This window comes from Otolemur garnettii, unplaced genomic scaffold (genome assembly GCF_000181295.1).
Source record: "Otolemur garnettii isolate 467f Iridium unplaced genomic scaffold, OtoGar3 scaffold00230, whole genome shotgun sequence".
Classification (NCBI taxonomy): domain Eukaryota; kingdom Metazoa; phylum Chordata; class Mammalia; order Primates; family Galagidae; genus Otolemur; species Otolemur garnettii.
This window is the reverse complement of record NW_003852625.1, coordinates 897,834-909,759: the sequence shown is the minus strand read 5'-3', so window position 1 is coordinate 909,759 and position 11,926 is coordinate 897,834. Positions and strand designations below refer to the sequence as shown.

Genomic DNA, 11,926 nt, shown 5'->3' with positions numbered 1-11,926 from the left:
AAAAAAAAAAGAGAGAACAAATCCTTTCCCTGCAATTTTGAACACACAGTGCACTCTTCCTCCCTCACCTGGTGGTCGGAAGTTCTGCACCCTGAAGAGCCCAGACTGTTTGGCCAATTCGCCAAGAGGCTCAGGCATTGTGTGGGCCACTGGACAGCAGCATGGAAACAGTGGCTCATGTGGAAGCAGGGGTACATGGGGAGAGAGAGAGAGAGACGTGTGACAGGAGAGGGACACACAGTAGTGGTGTATGGCAGAAACAGAGGTATTGATGTCCCTGTTCTGAGTTTTTTGGTGGAACTTTCCTGACTCCCTTAGTTATCACAGGGGACTAGGTTCCTGCCCTTTGTATTTGCCACATGGAACTGCCTGTGAATTACTACTATGTGGTTGCTTCAGATTCTTTGAGCTTTTTCTCATGAGCAGTGATTGTATGGCCTAGGACTATCTAATTAGAACTTTTGACCTGGGCTGGCCACCCAGGGACCTTCTAAGGTTGATCAGGCGTTGTTTTATAGTGGAAAGGGACAGATTCTCCCTCTGAAGCTGTTGCCAGTGGGGGAGCGGGGCACTGCAAGTGTCTGTATTTTTCCCAAGCTGTGATTCCAGCCTAATACCTTAACTCATTGGGATTAGGTAGAGACTTGCTGACTTCAAGACACGCCAGCTTGTGTTATCTCACCATGTAGGTCTTCAGAGTCTCTGATAGCATCTCTGAAAGGGACTTTTGGAAGGCTATAGGGGAGAAGCCACAATCACAAGCCTCAGTTCATTGGTAAAGGGCTGGTTAGCTCCAGTTCCTGGGGCCCTAAATCCAATCTCACCCTGCTAGCTTTAATTGCCAAATTGTGGAAAATACTGGAGAGGAACAAGTGGAAGAACTCTGGCAATATGAATAATTAGAATAGATCAACTCCCACAAGGAAGACAAAGGCAAAACAACAGTAGATGCCATTCCTAAAGAAATGGCTGAAATGTCAGACATAGAATTCAGAGTATGGATGGCAAATAAGATGAGTAGAATGGAGAAAAGGTGGAAATGGAAATCAAAAAGTAATTCAAAAGGTGTCCCAAGAAATTAATGAATTCAAAGACAAAGTCATGAAGGATATGGACATAAAGTGGAAGGATGTGGCAGAGCTTAAGGAAGGGAAGCTTTGAAATGTAGTAGAATCCCTCAGTAATAGAGTTGAACAGGCAGGAGAAAGGATCTCAGAAATTGAAGACAAGGCTTTTGAACAATCCCAAGCATTCAAAGAGGCAGGAAAAATGGAAAACAAGAACAGAATACTTCCTGAGAGAGTTATGGGATCATTCCAAAAGATCAAACATCCGAATTATAGGGATTCCTGAAGGAGAAGAGGATAGTTCTAAAGGCGCAGAGGCTCTAATCTATGATATTCTGGAGAAGAATTTCCCAAGAATTGCAAGAGATACAGAAATTCAGATAGTAGGTAGTTCATAAATCCAGCAAAACTGAATTCAAATATAGTATCTCCTAGACACATTGTAATTAACCTTGCAAAAGTCAATATGAAGAAAAAAATCCTATAAGTAGCAGGGCATTAAAAAAGCATTACCTGCAAAGGGAGAGATATTAGGTTGACCACAGATCTTTTACCTGAAGTTTTTCAACCCAGAAGAAGATGATCATCAACCTTCAACCTTCTCTAACAAAACAACTTTCAGCCCAGATTCCTGTATCTAGCTAATGGAGTTTCATTTGTGATGGAGAAATCAAATACTTTTCTGACATCTACATGTTGAGGAAATTTGCCATAACTTGGCCAGTTCACCGGGAAATACTCAGATCCATTTTCCGTAATGACAAGCACAGTGATCTACCACCAAAGTAAATTCACCAAGAATTTATCAAACAAAACCTAACTTTCACAATGGTGAAAAAAAATTAAAATATACACTGGACTTTTGTAAAACAAGACGGCCATAACATTATCATACCTATCAATTCTCTCAATTAAAGTAAATGGCTTAAATTTTCCTCTAAAGAGACGTAGTTTAGCTGACTGGATACAAAAACTAAGGCCAACTACAAGAGACTCATCTTACCTCAATGGATAAAATAAGACTCAGGGTGAAGGAATGGACATCTATAATATAGGCAAATGGAAATCAGAAAAAAGCAGGGGTCATAATTTTATTTGCTGACACAATTGGATTTAAAACAACAAAAATAAGGAAAGACAAGGATGGACACTGCATATCTGTCAAGCTAAACACTCAACATGAAGAGATTTCAATAATTAATATTTATGCACACTACTTGAATTGTCAATTTATAAAACAAACCCAAATGGATCTGAACAATATGATACCTATCTGTAGTATAATAGTTGGAGATTTAAGCATTCCCTTGGCGATTCTGGATAGATCCTTCAAGAATAAACTAAACAAAGAAATAATGGACTTAAACTTGACCTTAGAACAAATAAACTTAAAAGACATTTACGGAACGTTTCATCCAAACTGAATACAGATTTTTATCATCAGTCCACAGATCATCCTCCAAAACTGATCATATCTTAGAACACAAGTCTAACTTCTTAAATGAATAGAAATTATTCTTCGTATCTTCTCAGACCATCACTAAATAAAAGTTGAATTCAATAGCAACAGAAATCTTAATACCTAAATAAATTCATGGAAACTAATTAACCTTAAGCTGAATGATGGCTGGGTCAAAGACAAGATTAAGAAAGAAATCATCAGATTTTTGGGACAAAATGATAATGAAGACACAAACTATGAAAATCTGTGGCATACTGCAAAGGCAGTCCCTAGAGGTAAATTTGTAGTATTAGATGCCTTTATCAAGAAAACAGAAAAAGAGCAATTCAGCAACCTAATAGGCCATCTTAATCAACTGGAAAAGGAAGATAAATCCAACCCCAAATCCATTAGAAGAAATAAATGACCAAAAATTAGAGCAGAATTAAATGAAATTTAAAACAAAAGAAGAATTCAAAAGAATAACAAAACAAAAAGTTGGTTCCTTGAAAAGATTAACAAAATCAATGAAATTCTGGCTAGGCTAACCAGAAACAGAAAAATAAAATCTCTAAAAACTTCAATCATAAACAAGAAAGGGGGCTTGGTGTCTGTGGCTTGAGTGGCTAAGGCGCCAGCCACATACACCTAAGGGGGGGGGGTTCGAATCCAGCCCAGGCCCACAAAACAACAATGTTGGCTGCAACCAAAAAATAGTCGGGTGTTGTGGGTGCCTGTGGTCCCAGCTACTTGGGAGGTCGAGGCAGGAGACTCGCTTGAGCCCAGGAGTTGGAGGTTGCTGTGAGCTGTGATGCCACAGCACCCTACCCAGGAGGACAGCTTGAGGCTCTGTCTAAAAAAAAAAATAATAATAATAAAGGGTAAATAACAACAGATACCACAGAAATTCCAGAAATTCTCAAAATTACTACAAAAAACTCTATTCTCAGAAATATGAGAATGTGGAAGAAATGGACAAATACTTGGAAGTGTACCATCTTCCTAAACTCAACCAGAAAGAATTAGAAATTTTGAATAGATCTATATCAAGCACTGAAATAGCATCAACTATACAGAATCTCCCCAAAAAAGAAAAGTCTGGGACCAGATGATTTCACATCATAATTCTACCAAATCTTCAAAGAGGAACTAGAACCTATATCACATAACCTATTCCAAAGCATAGAAAAGGAAGGAATTCTCCCCAACACATTCTATGAAGCAAATATACCTTGATGCCCAAACCAAGAAAAGACCCAACAAAGAAGGAAAACTATAGACCAATATCATTAATGAATACTGATGCAAAAATATTCAATAAGATCCTAGCAAACAGAATTCAATGACAATCAATAAATTATACATCATGATCAAGTTGGTTTTATCCCATAGTTACAAGGTTGGTTCAACATATGTAAATATATAAATATAATATACCACATAAATAAAATAAAAAACAAACGTCATAGGATTCTATCATTTGATGCAGAAAAGGCTTTTGATAGTCTAGTATCTTTTCATGATTAAAACACTTAAGAAAATAGGCTTACATGGGACATTTCTTAAAGTGGTAGAGGTCATCTATAGCAAACCCACAGCCAATATGATATTGAATGGAGTGAAATTGAAAACATTTCCACTCAGATCTGGAACTAGACAAGGATGCCCATAGTTGGCACTGCTATTCAACATAGTACTAGAAGTCCTAGACATCACAATCAGGCAAGAGAAGGGTATCAAGGGTATTCAAATGAGGACAGAGGAGCCCAAACTCTCACTCTTTGCAGATGACATAATCTTATACCTGGAAAATCCCAGGGAGAAGATATTGAACTTGGTAAATCTTTTTTTGAGGAAGATCCCCTGGCAACTACAAAACTCTTAGAAGTGATCAAGAAATATAGCAGTGTGTCAGGATATAAAATCAATACCTACAAATTAGTACCTTTTATATATACTAACAATCGTCAAGCTATTACTTTTACAGTAGTGCCAAAGATGAAACACCTTGGAATTTACCTAACAAAGGACATGAAAGATATCTATAGAGAGAACAATGAAACCCTGAGAAAAGAAATAGCAGAAGATGTTAACAAATGGAAAAACATACCATGCTTGTGATTGGGAAGAATCAACATTGTTAAACTGTCCATACTACCCAAAGCAATATACAGATTTAAGGCAATCCCCATCAAAGCACCAACATCATACTTTAAAGAACTTGAAAAATAATACTTCACTTTCTATGGAATCAGGAAAAAACCTGAATAGCTAATGTAATACTTGGAAATAAGAACAAATCTGGAAGCATCACACTACAAGACTTCAGGTCATACTACAAATCTATAGCGATCAAAACAGCATGGTACTGGCACAAAAATAGAGATGTTACAGAATAGAATAGAGAATTTAGAGAGGAACCCAGCCACATACTATCATTTGATCTTTGAAAGGTTTAACACAAAACATTCATTGAGGAAAAGAATCCCTATTTAACAAATGGTGCTGGGAGAAATGGCTACCCCCCGTAACGAAGACTGAAACTAGACCCACACTTCTGACCACTAACAAAAGTTGATTTTCACTCAATGAAAGATTTAAATATAAGAAATAAAACTATAAAAATACTAGAAGAGAGTGCAGGGAAAATGCTTGAAGATATTGGGCTTGGGTAAATATTTTATGAGGAAGATCCCCTTGGCAATTGAAGTAATGCCAAAATTTGATCAAGCTAAAAAGTATTTTCACAGCTAAATGCACTCAACTAAAGCTAACAGAAAGCCTTCTGAATGGGAGAAGATTTTTGCATGTTATGATTTTGACAAAGCTCTGCAACTAGAATCTACAGAGACTCAATTTAATCAAAAAGAAAAGAGCAAACAATTTCGTTTCTTTGTGCGCAAGAGACATGAACAGAAACTTCCCTGAAGATGACAGGTGAATGGCCAACAAACATATGAAAAAATGCTCATCATCTTTAATCATCAGAGATATATGAATCAAAACCACTTTTGAGATATCAGCTAACCCCGATAAGAATAGCCCTCATCACAAAGTCCCAAAACTACAGATGCTGGCATGGATGTGGAGAGAAGGGAACACTTTTACACTGCTTGTGGGATTGCAAACTAATACAACCTTTATGGAAAGAAGTATGGAGAATCCTTGAGGAATTAAAAGTTGACCTTCCATTTGATCCTGCAATTCCAGTATTAGGTATTTACCCAGAAGAACAAAAATAATTTTACCACACAGACATCTTCACCAGAATGTTTAATGCAGCCCAATTCATAATTGCCAAGTCATGGATGCAACCCAAATACCCATCAATCCATGAATGGATTTATACATTGCAGTGTGTATACCATGTAATACTATTCAGCTATTAAAATGATGGAGACTTTATATCTTTTATGTTTAAATGGATGAAGTTGGAACATATTCTTCTTACTAAAGTGTATCAAGAATGGAAAAAAGTATCCAATATACTTGTACTATTATGAAACCAATATATAAACACTTTCACATTCATATGAATTATAAAACATAAATATAGTCTAGCAAGAGGAAGAGGAGAGGAAAGTAAGGGGAGGGGAGGGGTCAGGCAATTGGTAGGAAGAGGGAGGGCATTTGGTGGTATTTCACCTAATGTGCACAATGCAAGGATATACTTCAAAATAACTAAGAGTAAATTATAAATGTCTTAGCATAAAAAATAAGTACATGAGATGATGGTTATGTTGATCAGGTTGATTTAAGCACTCCACATTGTGTATCAAATCAGCACATTTTAACCCATAATTATATACAGTTATGATTTAATAAAAAATTAAATTAAAAAGATAATGAATGAAAATCAATACATGTAAACTAATGTATTTCATTTAAATGGTTTTGAAACTTCAGCTAAATACTAAGTTTATGTAGATTACATCAAGAAACAACAACTATGTACTGTTTATAAGTGATTTACTTAAAAATATAGGGACAGGGAAAGCTTGAAAGAATGGAAAATGATATACTATATCAACATTAACTGAAAGGCAGCTAGTATATTAGACAAAATAGATCTTAGGACAAGAAGTATTTATTAGGAGAAAACATGGGATATTTCATCAGTATAAAAGTGTCAATTCTATAGGAATTTTAAATCCTATTTTTAATTCATATTTAGTAACCAAAGAACACAGCCTCAATATGTATAAAGGTTAATGTTAAAAGAACTAAAAGGAGAGATAGATAAATCCATGATGGTAAGAGATTTTAACACCTCTCTCTCTCTCTTTTTTTTTTTATTAAATCATAGCTGTGTACATTAATGCAGTCATGAGGTACAATGTGATGGTTTTATATACAATTTGAAATATTTTCATCAAACTCGTTGAAGTATGACTATTAATGAATCATGAAGGTCAACCAAATTCCTCTAGGTAGTGTGCTTTAAGGTGTCTAAATCACTAAATTACTAATAAAATAGAGAATTGTATGCTGCAACACAAAATGGGCCTGGCTAAAGGAGAAGGGTGAGCCAACATACAAAAGTAAGATAATTAGGAAATCAAACAAGGTGGAAAGTGAAGAAGACCTAGAACAAACAGTAATTTTTAAAAAAGTTTCAAGGAATACTCTGAGTAACTGGACATGAACATTTGGAAAGGAATTTCTAGTTCCTAATGCCATAAGTATACCCTGAACCCTTAAGCAGGTGAAGGTGTGCCTTGAATATAGCAACAACGATCTCTTTCACAGAGAGAAAGAAAAGGAATGTGGATGAAGAAGTAATTAATAACAAAAGCCAAAACTAAGAAAACAACTGAGGATATGAGAGACTAGATTGTGAGAATAGGAGAAATATTAAGGATGGGTTGTATTGATTGTCTATAGGGGTGTAAGGCAAGACACTGAAAATGATTCTCATCTTTCTGTTAGAGTAAATGGGAAATCAGCTGGTGTTGGTCACTTGAGAAACAAAAATACAGAAAGAGGAAAAACTAAAGATGGAAAAAGGTGATAAGCACAATCTTGAACAGATGTTACTTAAGAAGTGTCCAACAGGGTGGAACCTGTGACTCAGTGGGTAGAGCCCCAGCCCCATATACCAAGAGTGGTGGGTTCGAACCTGGCCCCAGCCAAACTGCAACAAGAAAACAGCAGGCATTGTGGCAGGCGCCTGTATTCCCAGCTACTCAGGAGGCTGAGGCAAGAGAACGGCTTAAGCCCAAGAGTTGGAGGTTGCTGTGATCTGTGACAAATGGCACTCTACTGAGGGCAACAAAGTGAGACTCTGTCTTAAAAAAGTGTTCAACATTAGTCTCTATACACCTGTACAGTGTAAGCTACTGATCTGGATATATTGTGGCTAGAAATTTTATTCAACAGTCATGGTAGACAGATTTTAGTTATTTCTGTGGATGAGGTAAGCCAGGAAAACTATAGAAGAAATTGGAAAGAACAGAATCCTAAGGAAGAATGAGGCTAAAGCAGAAAATAAAGTAAATGGATAGGAGGAGACAGAAAGAAGAAAAGGAAATCAAAGGAAAACTGTGTCATAGCTAGGAAAGGAACAGAGAATTATGAGCAAAGGATTCTCAACTGTGTCAAATAACAAACAGGGAGCCAGAATTGGAAACCTAGTTCATAAGGTGGACACCTAAGTATCTCTGAGACCTTTTCAATGGTTTTATGCAGTCAGAATTACTTCCATAAAAATATTAACGTGTTATTTGCTGTTTTCATGTGTTTCCATTGTACTGATAGAGCAAAAGAAATGGTGGGTAAAACTGCTGGTGCCTTAACATGAATCAAGCTAGTGACACCAAGTTGTACGAAATTTCATTGTATTCTTCCATCACCGTATAGTCTCAGGGAAACAAATTGCTGGTTTTACTTAAGAATGACATTGATGAAGCAGTAAAAAAAATACTGTACTTATTAAATTTCAACCCTTTTTAATAACCCATGTGGCAAATGAGAAGTATATGAAGAACACTTCTGCTGCATGTTGATATAAGATGGTTGTCTTGAGGAAAAGCATCTATGCAATTAATTGTTACAGCTGTAAGAAGAACTAGCTATTTTTTTTTTCATGGAGTAAGATTTTTATTTGAAAGAATGACTGCCAAAGACACTAGAGTTATTCAGACTTGAATATTTGGCAGATAATTTCTCAAAAATGGATGACTTGAGCCTTTCAAGTCAAGAAAAAAAAGATAGTTGCTACCATTGATAAAATTTGAGCTATCAAGTGAATATTGGAATTTGGGAAAGTTTATATCCATCCCTGGGAGCTTGACACTTTCCTGATACTTAAAGACTTTTCTGTTAAGGCTGGTAAAGATTATTAATGCCTGTGATTTTTTGATATTCTATAATCGAATATATCAACATTTAGAAAATCTAAATTAGTGAACTAATATATCCCGATGACCTATGCTTGATGATACAAAATAAAGCATGGATTTAATATCCATTGGAAGTATAAGATAGACTAGTGGATTCTAGTGTAACAGGATATAAAAAATTCATTCCTAGTTTCTGATTCTATTAATACATTACCACCAAACTTAAGAAACTACCACTTGCTGAGTTTTAGTGCAATGTCAAAGGAGAGGGACTGCAATTATTGGAGAATACTATTAAAATACTTTTCTGTATTGAAGCTGCCTGTCTGTGTGAGGATATGCATTTTCCTCACATAATTTAATGAAACTAGGTGAATGCAATAAATTAGATAAAAATAGAGATGAGAATCTAGCTATTTTCTATAAAGGCAAATGATAAAAGAGTTTTAAAAACTGTAAAACAATGCCACTGTTCTCACTAATTTTGTTTTTGGAAATTATGGCTATATATTTGTAGAGCCAATTGCGTATGTTAACATGCCATAGGCTTATTATTGTTATTTCTAATAAATTCACACATAAATAATTTGAAGTTTTGTCAATTTTAATTTCTAAGTAAGTATTGATAGATATAGCTCATGTAAAGGAAAGCTCTTTGCAGTCTTCAATAATGTTTGAAAATATAAAGGAATCTTGATTCCAAGAAGTTTGAGAATTGATGAATTACACAACTAAAAAGTAATGAATTTACTGCAGACACTTTCAGTGGAGATATAAATCTAAAAAATTGATTTTTATGAGATGAATTATAAATGGTGATGAGAAGGACATGAAAGTGATTATATAAGTTTGGCTGTAAAATCTAGGAGACAGTGTCCACCATTTAAATTAATTTGTAGATTAGAGAAAACATTTTAAAAAACACTGGTTCTTCAGTTCTTAAATTAATTTACAACTTTAGAGAGATCTCTATCAAAATATACAGGTCTTCAGAGTAGAACTAGGAAAGTTAATGCTACAGTTCATTTGGAATATTAAACTTTCAAGAATGTCTACACAATCTCTGAAAAATTAGTAATGAGTGGGGACTAACCATGTCAGATAATAAGATGTATTATAAAACTTCTATTATTAAAACAGAATGGGATTTTCACTTAAGTAGACAGTCTAATAAAATAGAATATAAACTTCAGAAACAGACCCATGTATGCAAGAATATTTAATATGCTATGAAGATGGCATCTCTAATGCTCCAAAGGGCAAATGGACTTTTAAAATGAATGGCATGAAGTAACTGAACAATTACTAGGAGGAAGATAAAATGGAACATGTATGTCACCACATATAATGATAAATTACAAACATATCAGAGGCCTTTATGTAAACAATGAGGAAAACATGTCTGAGTGTGGGAAAAGGATTTGTAGCTATTGATCAAGATAGAAAGGACATCTGATTGATAAAATAAACTACATAAAAATAAAGTAATTTTTCATAGTAAAACATCATAAGCTATTGCAAAGGGCAAACAGAAAACACTGAGAAAATATTTTCATTTATAACATGTAGAATGGCTAGTACATGCAATGTATAAAACAACTATTAAAATTGATAAATAAAAATATAAAAGAAAAATGAGCAAAAGGCATGATCACTTTTCAAAAAACTGATTTTGCAATGGCACTTAAGTGATTTCATATGTTTAATATGTAAAAAATATGAACATCATATTAATAAATTAGGTGTAAACTAAAAACTATACTGAGATAATATTTCTCATCTATAGGATTGACAAAATTCCAAAAAAAATTGAAATATGCTTTGCTAGTAAGGCGTTCAGGGAACAGAAGTTTTCTTGTGTTGCTGGTGGAAGTGCAAAATGGTTTTACTATTACTTGCATATACTGTAGTATATTTACCCTTTGATTAACTCAACTTCTAAAAATTTATTCTGAAGATAAACTTATAACAATATGAAACATACACACATGCATATATACTCACATACATACTCAGAGAGAGACTATTATTCCTAGTACAATTACTAATAACTTAAAAACATTGCAAACAAATTACATGATCATACACAGGAGATCTGTTAAATAAAGGATGTTATATGTATTTATACAATCAGTACTTACCTGGGAGTGTAAAAAATAGAATGAATTTGACTTTTAATTGGAGTATTTAGACCATTTACATGATGTTGTTGGATTTACATCTACCATCTTACCATGAATTGATGCAGAGAGATTCCCAGGACATATCACCAAATGAAAAGATAAGCAAACTAAACAAAGTATCAACCTGTTATGTTTTTCTATTTGTTATTATTCTCTGCTATTTCTTTTCATAGGGTTTCATGATTTTCTTTATAGAGCTCCTTCACCTCTTTTGTTAGGTATACTCCTAGGTATTTCATTTTCTTTGCAGCTATGGTAAAGGGGGTTGTGTCCTTAATTAGCTTCTCATCTTGGCTGTTATTTGCATATGCAAAGGCTGTGACTTGTGGACATTGATTTTATATTATGAAACATTACTGTATTTTTTGATTACTTCCAGGAGTCTTGTGGTTGAATCTTTGCGGTTCTCTAAGTATAACATCACATCGTCAGCAAAGAGAGAGAGTTTGACCTCCTTTGTTCCCATTTGGATGCCTTTTATTTACTTCTCTTCCCTGATTGTATTGGCTAGAACTTCCAGCACTATGTTGAATAGTAGTGGTGATAGAGAACAACCTTGTCTTATTCCAGTTCTAAGTGGAAAAACTTTCAGTTTTACTCTATTCAGTAAAATATTAGCTGTGGGTTTGTCGTCTATAGCTTTGATCAGTTTAGGAATTGTGCCACCTGTGCCTATACTCTTCAGTGTTCTAATTAGAAAACGATGCTGGATTTTATCAAATGTTTTTTCTGGATCTATTGAGAGGATCATATGGTCTTTGTTTTTGCTTCTGTTGATATGGTGAATAACGTTTATGGACTTGCGTATGTTAAACCAGCCTTGCATCCCTGGGATGAAACCTACTTGATCATGAAGTGTGACTTTTTTGATGAGAAGTTGTAATCCATTGGCTA

General features: G+C 34.7%; 1 protein-coding gene across 2 annotated transcripts in view; it reads right to left on the bottom strand.

The window, feature by feature from the left end:
• The window catches only part of HTR2C (5-hydroxytryptamine receptor 2C), a 185,584-nt gene that overhangs the window by 83,205 nt on the left and 90,453 nt on the right, over nucleotides 1-11,926 (bottom strand). The window lies entirely within an intron of this gene.